Consider the following 12,567-nt stretch of genomic DNA (forward strand, 5'->3'; position numbering starts at 1 on the left):
AAGAGGGAAAAGGCAGTATGAGGTGTGGAGAAAACAGCAGCAGGTACAAGGAGCTCAAATGAGATTAATGGCGCCTAAATAGAGCACGTAAAGGAACAGTTACAAATCTAAGAAAAAGGAAAGAAAGACTAGGAAAAAAACACGGAAAGAGCCTGTAGATAAAATTCTCTTCCTGGGACAGCAGGCTAAGAGAAATTACACAGGGAGCAGTTAAGCTTGTAACACGGGGAGAATAGAAAAGAAAATGCAGTTTTATGAAGTGTGTTGCCTAATCCAGCAAGCACTTTTGTTTTATTTTTCTATTTGCTTCTTTTATTGGTAAAGTAAGTTTCAAGTGCATGAATGGTATGACTGAGAGAGCCAGGGTATAATAATTTGAAGTGTTTGCACCAGCGCTAATGTAGGACGAGAGTTATAGCAAAGATATGAAAGGGGTAGCGATAATAAATATGTGAAAGGGCAATAGTGACACCAAAATAAGCCACCTATTTATAAAACTGACATGGAAGAAATTCTAAAGGTTAGCTTCTGAAATTGTAGCCGATGTTAAAAAGTTTCTCGTTGTTGGCAGGATTCGAACCTGCGCGGGGAGACCCCAATGGATTTCTAGTTCATCGCCTTAACCACTCGGCCACAACAACTGACTGTAAGTTTTGTGCAAATAATCTGCATGAAAGTTTTCAAGGTGTCCCACAGAAAATTCCTGATATCCTGCAATGCACTTTTTAAAAATAATGTTTTTTTCAGCAGGCACATTCTCTCCTAAAAACAAAAATAAGGCTACATCTTATAATCATGTGTGTTTAAATAATTTGTCGTTAGATCGTTTAAATATTTTAAAGGATCTGTTTTTAATAGACATTTTACAAAAACAACTGGTACATTTGGTAATTCTGTAAAAGAAAAACCCAACTGCCGTGAGATTGCCAACCACAATGCCGTGACTCGGATTCGAACCGAGGTTGCTGCGGCCACAACGCAGAGTACTAACCACTATACGATCACGGCGAGCTACTTGGGCTCAATAACATACAGTGACATGGAGAATTTATAATTCGAAACACTCAGGGAACTCCTGTGATAGGCTGAATGTGTTCATTGCTTCCTCATTCCTTATACAAAGGCTTTGTCTCCTCAGTGGTTGATAGGCTGAAACCGTTTCCTGGCCGCCTGCTTGTGAACTGCCAGAAGTCAAAGATCACAAATACACTTGTGGGCCTGTGATGGGACACCAATGCAGAGAAACACACCTGGCGCAGATCTTCTATTCTGTCTATTAGACCTGCATCTCCCCTGTACCTCCTCAAGCCATCTGTATGTGAAGCAAGAAAAAGTTAAGGAGCGGTCCATCTACACTTTTATAGGGAGGATGCTGCCGTGAGCTCCTCCCAGCTAATCACACAAACAGCAGTAAAGCAAGATAACTACACAGTTAGGGGGGACTGCATGGATAGGTTTTTGAGGAATTATTGAAACTGACCTCAGTGACCCATGATCAGAGCTGTGGCTAATGACTGCGTGCCCAATTATGATGAAGCAAGCACCATGGCTCGTAGGGGCCCCACAACACGCTTTTCTTAGCTCATTGAATTAAAGTATAAACCTCTGCCATGTATGAGTGGTAAAGGCTTGTTAATTTGGTTGCTTTTCCAATTCACGTCTGACAACAAGATGAAGGAACATTGGGGCATCAGAAGCTTTGGAAAGTAGCCACCAACCTCAGAGAAAGAGAGAAAGAGGGAAAAGGCAGTATGAGGTGTGGAGAAAACTGCAGCAGGTACAAGGAGCTCAAATTAGATTAATGGCGCCTAAATAGAGCACATAAAGGAACAGTTACAAATCTAAGAAAAGGGAAAGAAAGACTAGGAAAAAAACACGGAAAGAGCCTGTAGATAAAATTCTCTTCCTGGGACAGCAGGCTAAGAGAAATTACACAGGGAGCAGTTAAGCTTGTAACACGGGGAGAATAGAAAAGAAAATGCAGTTTTATGAAGTGTGTTTGCCTAATCCAGCAAGCACTTTTGTTTTATTTTTCTATTTGCTTCTTTTATTGGTAAAGTAAGTTTCAAGTGCATGAATGGTATGACTGAGAGAGCCAGGGTATAATAATTTGAAGTGTTTGCACCAGCGCTAATGTAGGACGAGAGTTATAGCAAAGATATGAAAGGGGTAGCGATAATAAATATGTGAAAGGGCAATAGTGACACCAAAATAAGCCACCTATTTATAAAACTGACATGGAAGAAATTCTAAAGGTTAACTTCTGAAATTGTAGCCGATGTTAAAAAGTTTCTCGTTGTTGGCAGGATTCGAACCTGCGCGGGGAGACCCCAATGGATTTCTAGTCCATCGCCTTAACCACTCAGCCACAACAACTGACTGTAAGTTTTGTGCAAATAATCTGTATGAAAGTTTTCAAGGTGTCCCAAAGCAAATTCCTGGTATTCTGCAATGCACTTTTTAAAAATAATGTTTTTTTCAGCAGGCACATTCTCTCCTAAAAACAAAAATTGCATGAGTATATCTCTAGGTTGGAAAAGGATAGGCTTTCATGCATACTCTCATGTGGCACTCAAGTTTTCGTGCTGCTTTTAGTCTATGGCCCATATTACAGAAGTCTACCATCTTTGAGTATTTGAGGCTCCTTTGTAAGTGCTTTATCTTTTTTACTTGAAGAGCTATATAATAAAGGGGTCAGGGAAAGATTGCATTTATGGAAGATAAAAGAAGGCACACTTGTCTCACCAAATGCCGTAGAGAAACCTGATGTTTTACTCATGTTATCCTTAGTTTGTTTTTGTTAGACCTTGCATTCTTAAGGTGGCCTCAACCCTACCTTATTGCTTTTCACCTACGCATTTTGCTGTATCTTTTTGTTGGCCTTAGGACTCTGATCACTTTATTGCTACTAATCAGTGCTGAAGTGAACGTGCTTCTTCCCAAATCATGTGTGTAATTGGAGTATACCTGACTGACAGATTTCATTGACTTGAAAGCCCCTTGTAAAGTGGTATACCATATACCCAGGAACTGATTGTGCCGCCCAAAAAAGTATCATTTCAAACCTGTCTCAAGCCTGCTACTGCAGTGCCTGTGCTGCAGTGTACTGCCACTTCGACTTGCCATTTAAAACTACTTGCCAAGCCTTAAACTCCAATTTTATTACATATAATTAACCAAAAGGTAGGCCCTAGGTAGTCCTAGGGGCATCATGCTATGTAAGTAAAAGGTAAGACATGTACTGTGGTAGTTTGCATGTCCTGGTAGTACAAAACAGTCTATTACATTTTTCACTACTGTGAGGTCTGCCCCTCTCGTAGGTTAGCATTGGGTATTCCCTTATACTTTTTGGGGGGTAATTCCATATCAGAGAGGAGAAGCTTTATTTATTTATTGATAAATCCTATTTACTGGTGAGGTTGGATTTAACTTTACTACTTTATAAATGCAATTTTTAGAGAGTGAGCATTTCTCTGCACTTACTGCTCTATTTGCCTGAAAACCTGTCTCCAATTGACGTCTGGATTGGGCTGCGAGAGAGCTGCATTTGTGCATTCCCTCTAGACAGCCACAATACAGGTCACTCAACTGCAACTGCATTCATCTGCATTCTGATTGGCATGGGGGAGAGCTCCATTCCCCCACCGCAAATAGGTTCAAGAACGATAATTTTTGTCAGTAGGTACAATATAGCTACATCTTATAATCATGTGTGTTAAAATAATTTGTCGTTAGATCGTTTAAATATTTTAAAGGATCTGTTTTTAATAGACATTTTACAAAAACAACTGGTACATTTTGTAATTCTGTAAAAGAAAAACCCAACTGCCGTGACATTGCCAACCACAATGCCGTGACTCGGATTCGAACCAAGGTTGCTGCGGCCACAACGCAGAGTACTAACCACTATACGATCACGGCGAGCTACTTGGGCTCAATAACATACAGAGACATGGAGAATTTATAATTTGGTACACTCAGGGAACTCCTGTGATAGGCTGAATGTGTTAATTGCTTCCTCATTCCTTATACAAAGGCTTTCTCTCCTCAGTGGTTGATAGGCTGAAACTGTTTCCTGGCCGCCTGCTTGTGAACTGCCAGGAGTCAAAGATCACACATACACTTGTGGGCCTGTGATGGGACACCAATGCAGAGAAACACACCTGGCGCAGATCTTCTATACTGTCTAGTAGACCTGCATCTCCCCTGTACCTCCTCAAGCCATCTGTATGTGAAGCAAGAAAGAGTTAAGGAGCGGTCCATCTACATTTTTATAGGGAGGATGCTGCCATGAGCTCCTCCCAGCTAATCACACAAACAGCAGTAAAGCAAGATAACTACACAGTTAGGGGGGACTGCATGGTTAGGTTTTTGAGGAATTATTGAAACTGACCTCAGTGACCCATGATCAGAGCTGTGGCTAATGACTGCATGCCTAATTATGATGAAGCAAGCACCATGGCTCGTAGGGGCCCCACAACACGCTTTTCTTAGCTCAATTAAAGTATAAACCTCTGCCATATATGAGTGGTAAAGGCTTGTTAATTTGGTTGCTTTTCCAATTCACGTCTGACAACAAGATGAAGGAACATTGGGGCATCAGAAGCTTTGGAAAGTAGCCACCAACCTCAGAGAAAGAGAGAAAGAGGGAAAAGGCAGTATGAGGTGTGGAGAAAACAGCAGCAGGTACAAGGAGCTCAAATGAGATTAATGGCGCCTAAATAGAGCACGTAAAGGAACAGTTACAAATCTAAGAAAAAGGAAAGAAAGACTAGGAAAAAAACACGGAAAGAGCCTGTAGATAAAATTCTCTTCCTGGGACAGCAGGCTAAGAGAAATTACACAGGGAGCAGTTAAGCTTGTAACACGGGGAGAATAGAAAAGAAAATGCAGTTTTATGAAGTGTGTTGCCTAATCCAGCAAGCACTTTTGTTTTATTTTTCTATTTGCTTCTTTTATTGGTAAAGTAAGTTTCAAGTGCATGAATGGTATGACTGAGAGAGCCAGGGTATAATAATTTGAAGTGTTTGCACCAGCGCTAATGTAGGACGAGAGTTATAGCAAAGATATGAAAGGGGTAGCGATAATAAATATGTGAAAGGGCAATAGTGACACCAAAATAAGCCACCTATTTATAAAACTGACATGGAAGAAATTCTAAAGATTAGCTTCTGAAATTGTAGCCGATGTTAAAAAGTTTCTCGTTGTTGGCAGGATTCGAACCTGTGCGGGGAGACCCCAATGGATTTCTAGTCCATCGCCTTAACCACTCGGCCACAACAACTGACTGTAAGTTTTGTGCAAATAATCTGCATGAAAGTTTTCAAGGTGTGCCACAGCAAATTCCTGATATCCTGCAATGCACTTTTTAAAAATAATGTTTTTTTCAGCAGGCACATTCTCTCCTAAAAACAAAAATAAGGCTACATCTTATAATCATGTGTGTTTAAATAATTTGTCGTTAGATCGTTTAAATATTTTAAAAGGATCTGTTTTTAATAGACATTTTACAAAAACAACTGGTACATTTGGTAATTCTGTAAAAGAAAAACCCAACTGCCGTGACATTGCCAACCACAATGCCGTGACTCGGATTCGAACCGAGGTTGCTGCGGCCACAACGCAGAGTACTAACCACTATACGATCACGGCAAGCTACTTGGGCTCAATAACATACAGTGACATGGAGAATTTATAATTCGGAACACTCAGGGAACTCCTGTGATAGGCTGAATGTGTTCATTGCTTCCTCATTGCTTATACAAAGGCTTTGTCTCCTCAGTGGTTGATAGGCTGAAACCGTTTCCTGGTTGCCTGCTTGTGAACTGCCAGAAGTCAAAGATCACACATACACTTGTTGGCCTGTGATGGGACACCAATGCAGAGAAACACACCTGGCGCAGATCTTCTATTCTGTCTATTAGACCTGCATCTCCCCTGTACCTCCTCAAGCCATCTGTATGTGAAGCAAGAAAAAATTAAGGAGCGGTCCATCTATACTTTTATAGGGAGGATGCTGCCGTGAGCTCCTCCCAGCTAATCACACAAACAGCAGTAAAGCAAGATAACTATACAGTTAGGGGGGACTACATGGTTAGGTTTTTGAGGAATTATTGAAACTGACCTCAGTGACCCATGATCAGAGCTGTGGCTAATGACTGCGTGCCCAATTATGATGAAGCAAGCACCATGGCTCGTAGGGGCCCCACAACACGCTTTTCTTAGCTCATTGAATTAAAGTATAAACCTCTGCCATCTATGAGTGGTAAAGGCTTGTTAATTTGGTTGCTTTTCCAATTCACGTCTGACAACAAGATGAAGGAACATTGGGGCATCAGAAGCTTTGGAAAGTAGCCACCAACCTCAGAGAAAGAGAGAAAGAGGGAAAAGGCAGTATGAGGTGTGGAGAAAACAGCAGCAGGTACAAGGAGCTCAAATGAGATTAATGGCGCCTAAATAGAGCACATAAAGGAACAGTTACAAATCTAAGAAAAGGGAAAGAAAGACTAGGAAAAAAACACGGAAAGAGCCTGTAGATAAAATTCTCTTCTTGGGACAGCAGGCTAAGAGAAATTACACAGGGAGCAGTTAAGCTTGTAACACGGGGAGAATAGAAAAGAAAATGCAGTTTTATGAAGTGTGTTTGCCTAATCCAGCAAGCACTTTTATTTTATTTTTCTATTTGCTTCTTTTATTGGTAAAGTAAGTTTCAAGTGCATGAATGGTATGACTGAGAGAGCCAGGGTATAATAATTTGAAGTGTTTGCACCAGCGCTAATGTAGGACGAGAGTTATAGCAAAGATATGAAAGGGGTAGCGATAATAAATATGTGAAAGGGCAATAGTGACACCAAAATAAGCCACCTATTTATAAAACTGACATGGAAGAAATTCTAAAGGTTAACTTCTGAAATTGTAGCCGATGTTAAAAAGTTTGTTGTTGTTGGCAGGATTCGAACCTGCGCGGGGAGACCACAATGGATTTCTAGTCCATCGCCTTAACCACTCAGCCACAACAACTGACTGTAAGTTTTGTGCAAATAATCTGTATGAAAGTTTTCAAGGTGTCCCACAGCAAATTCCTGGTATTCTGCAATGCACTTTTTTAAAATAATGTATTTTTCAGCAGGCACATTCTCTCCTAAAAACAAAAATTGCATGAGTATATCTCTAGTTTGGAAAAGGATAGGCTTTCATGCATACTCTCATGTGGCACTCAAGTTTTTGGGACCCTATTGCACTCTGTTTTCGTGCTGCTTTTAGTCTATGGCCCATATTACAGAAGTCTACCATCTTTGAGTATTTGAGGCTCCTTTGTAAGTGCTTTATCTTTTTTACTTGAAGAGCTATATAATAAAGGGGTCGGGGAAAGATTGCATTTATGGAAGATAAAAGAAGGCACACTTGTCTCACCAAATGCCGTAGAGAAACCTGATGTTTTACTCATGTTATCCTTAGTTTGTTTTTGTTAGACCTTGCATTCTTAAGGTGGCCTCAACCCTACCTTATTGCCTTTCACCTACGCATTTTGCTGTATCTTTTTGTTGGCCTTAGGACTCTGATCACTTTATTGCTACTAATCAGTGCTGAAGTGAACGTGCTTCTTCCCTAATCATGTGTGTAATTGGAGTATACCTGACTGACAGATTTCATTGACTTGAAAGCCCCTTGTAAAGTGGTATACCATATACCCAGGAACTGATTGTGCCGCCCAAAAAAGTATCATTTCAAACCTGTCTCAAGCCTGCTACTGCAGTGCCTGTGCTGCAGTGTACTGCCACTTCGACTTGCCATTTAAAACTACTTGCCAAGCCTTAAACTCCAATTTTATTACATATAATTAACCAAAAGGTAGGCCCTAGGTAGTCCTAGGGGCATCATGCTATGTAAGTAAAAGGTAAGACATGTACTGTGGTAGTTTGCATGTCCTGGTAGTACAAAACAGTCTATTACATTTTTCACTACTGTGAGGTCTGCCCCTCTCGTAGGTTAGCATTGGGTATTCCCTTATACTTTTTGGGGGGTAATTCCATATCAGAGAGGAGAAGCTTTATTTATTTATTGATAAATCCTAATTACTGGTGAGGTTGGATTCAACTTTACTACTTTATAAATGCCATTTTTAGAGAGTGAGCATTTCTCTGCACTTACTGCTCTATTTGCCTGAAAACCTGTCTCCAATTGACGTCTGGATTGGGCTGCGAGACAGCTACATTTGTGCATTCCCTCTAGACAGCCACAATACAGGTCACTCAACTGCAAATGCATTCATCTGCATTCTGATTGGCATGGGGGAGAGCTCCATTCCCCCACCGCAAATAGGTTCAAGAACGATAATTTATGTCAGTAGGTACAATATAGCTACATCTTATAATCATGTGTGTTAAAATAATTTGTCGTTAGATCGTTTAAATATTTTAAAGGATCTGTTTTTAATAGACATTTTACAAAAACAACTGGTACATTTTGTAATTCTGTAAAAGAAAAACCCAACTGCCGTGACATTGCCAACCACAATGCCATGACTCGGATTTGAACCGAGGTTGCTGCGGCCACAACGCAGAGTACTAACCACTATACGATCACGGCGAGCTACTTGGGCTCAATAACATACAGTGACATGGAGAATTTATAATTTGGTACACTCAGGGAACTCCTGTGATAGGCTGAATGTGTTAATTGCTTCCTCATTCCTTATACAAAGGCTTTGTCTCCTCAGTGGTTGATAGGCTGAAACTGTTTCCTGGCCGCCTGCTTGTGAACTGCCAGGAGTCAAAGATCACACATACACTTGTGGGCCTGTGATGGGATACCAATGCAGAGAAACACACCTGGCGCAGATCTTCTATACTGTCTAGCAGACCTGCATCTCCCCTGTACCTCCTCAAGCCATCTGTATGTGAAGCAAGAAAGAGTTAAGGAGCGGTCCATCTACACTTTTATAGGGAGGATGCTGCCATGAGCTCCTCCCAGCTAATCACACAAACAGCAGTAAAGCAAGATAACTACACAGTTAGGGGGGACTGCATGGTTAGGTTTTTGAGGAATTATTGAAACTGACCTCAGTGACCCATGATCAGAGCTGTGGCTAATGACTGCATGCCTAATTATGATGAAGCAAGCACCATGGCTCGTAGGGGCCCCACAACACGCTTTTCTTAGTTCAATTAAAGTATAAACCTCTGCCATGTATGAGTGGTAAAGGCTTGTTAATTTGGTTGCTTTTCCAATTCACGTCTGACAACAAGATGAAGGAACATTGGGGCATCAGAAGCTTTGGAAAGTATCCACCAACCTCAGAGAAAGAGAGAAAGAGGGAAAAGGCAGTATGAGGTGTGGAGAAAACAGCAGCAGGTACAAGGAGCTCAAATGAGATTAATGGCGCCTAAATAGAGCACGTAAAGGAACAGTTACAAATCTAAGAAAAGGGAAGAAAGACTAGGAAAAAAACACGGAAAGAGCCTGTAGATAAAATTCTCTTCCTGGGACAGCAGGCTAAGAGAAATTACACAGGGAGCAGTTAAGCTTGTAACACGGGAGAATAGAAAAGAAAATGCAGTTTTATGAAGTGTGTTTGCCTAATCCAGCAAGCACTTTTGTTTTATTTTTCTATTTGCTTCTTTTATTGGTAAAGTAAGTTTCAAGTGCATGAATGGTATGACTGAGAGAGCCAGGGTATAATAATTTGAAGTGTTTGCACCAGCGCTAATGTAGGACGAGAGTTATAGCAAAGATATGAAAGGGGTAGCGATAATAAATATGTGAAAGGGCAAAAGTGACACCAAAATAAGCCACCTATTTATAAAACTGACATGGAAGAAATTCTAAAGGTTAACTTCTGAAATTGTAGCCGATGTTAAAAAGTTTCTCGTTGTTGGCAGGATTCGAACCTGCGCGGGGAGACCCCAATGGATTTCTAGTCCATCGCCTTAACCACTCGGCCACAACAACTGACTGTAAGTTTTGTGCAAATAATCTGCATGAAAGTTTTCAAGGTGTGCCACAGCAAATTCCTGATATCCTGCAATGCACTTTTTAAAAATAATGTTTTTTTCAGCAGGCACATTCTCTCCTAAAAACAAAAATAAGGCTACATCTTATAATCATGTGTGTTTAAATAATTTGTCGTTAAATCGTTTAAATATTTTAAAGGATCTGTTTTTAATAGACATTTTACAAAAACAACTGGTACATTTGGTAATTCTGTAAAAGAAAAACCCAACTGCCGTGACATTGCCAACCACAATGCCGTGACTCGGATTCGAACCGAGGTTGCTGCAGCCACAACGCAGAGTACTAACCACTATACCAGGGGTGCCCAAACCTGTCCTGGCGGGCCGTATCCATGCCAGATTTTTGGGATATCCCCATCTGGGGATCACGGTTCGATCCCCGGCACCGGCGGCAGATTAGCCCAGCACCAGGTGACTCTGGGAAATAGCTGGCGCCGCGGCTAGGGCGGCTGACTCCGGAATCTGGAGATTTTTTTATTTAAGGTTTTTGTAGAGCGCGTAGTAACCCTCGAGCATCCCAGAGATCAGGGTTCGATCCCCGGCACCGGCCGCAGATTAGCCCAGCACCACGTGACTCTGGGAAATAGCTGGCGCCGCGGCTAGGGCGGCTGACTCCGGAATCTGGAGATTTTTTTATTTAAGGTTTTTGTAGAGCGCGTAGTAACCCTCGAGCATCCCAGAGATCAGGGTTCGATCCCCGGCACCGGCCGCAGATTAGCCCAGCACCATGTGACTCTGGGCAATAGCTTGCTTAATCTTCCCGACGGCCCCTAGCGCCTAGAGACCCTTACGGGTGATTGTGCGCCTTACAAATGTGGATTATTATTATTATTATTATTATTATTATTATTTGGGCCGATTCCGATCAGGTTCGTAAAAGCACATCTGCCCGAATCAGTCGGACAACCACGTACGCCCGGGAGAGGACTGCCCGGGACCCGTGGAGCCCGTCCTGGTCACTCTGACCTGCCATCGGCCTGGAGAAGGGAGCGCCGGACCCCCGGGGGGGAGGACTGCCCGGGACCCGTGGAGCCCGTCCTGGGCACTCTGACCTGCCGTCGGCCCGGGGAAGGGAGCCCCGGACGCCCGGGGGGAGGACTGCCCGGGACCCATGGAGCCCGTCCTGGGCACTCTGACCTGCCGACGGCCCGGGGAAGGGAGCCCCGGACGCCCGGGGGAGGACTGCCCGGGACCCGTGGAACTCGTCCTGGGCACTCTGACATGCCGCTGACCCGGGGAAGGGAACCCCGGACGCCCGGGAACCGTGGAGCCCGTCCTGGGCACTCTGACAAGCCGTCGGACCGGGGAAGGGAGCCCCGGACGCCCGGGACCCGTGGAGCCTGTCCTGGGAACTCCGGCATGCCGTTGGCCCGGGGAAGGGAGTCCCAGATACCCGGGACCCGTGGAGCCCGTCATGGGCACTCTGACAAGCCGGTGTCCCGGGGAAGGGAGCCCCGGACGCCCGGGACTCGTGGAGCCCGTCCTGGGCACTCTGGCATGCCGTTGGCCTGGGGAAGGGAGCCCCGGATGCCCGGGGCCCGTGGAGCCCATCCTGGGCACTTTGACATGCCGTTGGCCTGGGGAAGGGAGCCCCGGACGCCCGGGGGGGAGGACTGCCAGGGACCCGTGGAGCCCGTCCTGGGCACTTTGACCTGCCGTTGGCCTGGAGATGGAAGCCCCGGATGCCTGGGGGAGGACTGCCCGGGACCCATGGAGCCCGTCCCGGGTACTTTGCCATGCTGTTCGCCTCCTGGAGATGGGTGCCCCGGACGCCCGGGGGAGGACTGCCCGGGACGTATGGAGCCCGTCCCGGGCACTTTTGCATGCCGTCGGCAGGGATGGAGCCGCGGACGCCCGGGGGACGACTGCCCAAGAGCCATGGAGCCCGTCCTGGGCAATTTGACAAGCCGTTGGCCTGGAGGAAGGAAGCCCGGGTGGCCTAGGGAGGTGTTACCCAGGCATAGCCCATCTGGTCCCCCTAGCAGAAAACCACCAGCCTTGGAGGGGTGTCCGGGCGTACCCTGTCCCTAGTAATCCGGAGGGAAATTACCTGACTTTCTTGCAATCTGTGCACAGGAGGTGACAGAGGGGACCCAAGGCGCGAAAGTACCCGACCTCCTGGAGCCCTCGCTGGGATCTGGGAGGCGAATGGCACCTCATCATGACTTCCAGGGCGACCAGATGGCCGAGGCGAGAGGGGCGACCAGATGGCCGGGACCAAAATGACGCCAATCTGCCTGCCCCGGAGCTGCAGGGCTCTGGGGCTGCAGGGTTCCGGGGGCTGCAGAGCTGCAGGTCTCTGGGGCTGCAGGGCTCCGGGGCTTCAGGCCTCCCCGGGCCCTGATGGACCCTCCGTCCCGGGCGCCTCTGACCCCCGGCCGGCTTGCAGGACAGAGGGGGGATTCCCGCACCACTGGGCCCTGCCGGACGGGGCTCAAGCCCCGGGCCAGGTCCCCGGCCCCAGTCCCGGCTTTCCGAACCCTAGGCCGGGCCGGGGAGAGCCTCCCCTGGGCCCCCGGTGGACCCTCCGTCCCGGGCGCCCCGGACCCCCGGC

The 12,567-nt window shown here is 45.3% G+C and overlaps 9 non-coding genes across 9 annotated transcripts; all 9 read right to left on the bottom strand.

Annotated features, from left to right (window-relative positions):
- Window positions 1-559: 559 nt before the first annotated feature.
- TRNAS-AGA (transfer RNA serine (anticodon AGA)) lies at window positions 560-641 on the bottom strand. The gene has a single exon. It is a non-coding gene; the product is annotated as a tRNA-Ser (tRNA).
- Window positions 642-936: 295 nt separating this feature from the next.
- On the bottom strand, window positions 937-1,008 carry TRNAH-GUG (transfer RNA histidin (anticodon GUG)). The gene has a single exon. It is a non-coding gene; the product is annotated as a tRNA-His (tRNA).
- Window positions 1,009-2,294: 1,286 nt separating this feature from the next.
- TRNAS-AGA (transfer RNA serine (anticodon AGA)) lies at window positions 2,295-2,376 on the bottom strand. Its single transcript has one exon. It is a non-coding gene; the product is annotated as a tRNA-Ser (tRNA).
- Window positions 2,377-3,849: 1,473 nt separating this feature from the next.
- On the bottom strand, window positions 3,850-3,921 carry TRNAH-GUG (transfer RNA histidin (anticodon GUG)). Its single transcript has one exon. It is a non-coding gene; the product is annotated as a tRNA-His (tRNA).
- Window positions 3,922-5,202: 1,281 nt separating this feature from the next.
- Window positions 5,203-5,284, bottom strand: TRNAS-AGA (transfer RNA serine (anticodon AGA)). The gene has a single exon. It is a non-coding gene; the product is annotated as a tRNA-Ser (tRNA).
- A 296-nt stretch (window positions 5,285-5,580) lies between these two features.
- TRNAH-GUG (transfer RNA histidin (anticodon GUG)) lies at window positions 5,581-5,652 on the bottom strand. The gene has a single exon. It is a non-coding gene; the product is annotated as a tRNA-His (tRNA).
- A 1,286-nt stretch (window positions 5,653-6,938) lies between these two features.
- TRNAS-AGA (transfer RNA serine (anticodon AGA)) lies at window positions 6,939-7,020 on the bottom strand. Its single transcript has one exon. It is a non-coding gene; the product is annotated as a tRNA-Ser (tRNA).
- A 1,497-nt stretch (window positions 7,021-8,517) lies between these two features.
- Window positions 8,518-8,589, bottom strand: TRNAH-GUG (transfer RNA histidin (anticodon GUG)). The gene has a single exon. It is a non-coding gene; the product is annotated as a tRNA-His (tRNA).
- A 1,280-nt stretch (window positions 8,590-9,869) lies between these two features.
- Window positions 9,870-9,951, bottom strand: TRNAS-AGA (transfer RNA serine (anticodon AGA)). The gene has a single exon. It is a non-coding gene; the product is annotated as a tRNA-Ser (tRNA).
- Between the last annotated feature and the right edge of the window lie 2,616 nt (window positions 9,952-12,567).

The sequence above is a fragment of the Lissotriton helveticus genome, chromosome 12, assembly GCF_964261635.1.
Source record: "Lissotriton helveticus chromosome 12, aLisHel1.1, whole genome shotgun sequence".
Taxonomy (NCBI): domain Eukaryota; kingdom Metazoa; phylum Chordata; class Amphibia; order Caudata; family Salamandridae; genus Lissotriton; species Lissotriton helveticus.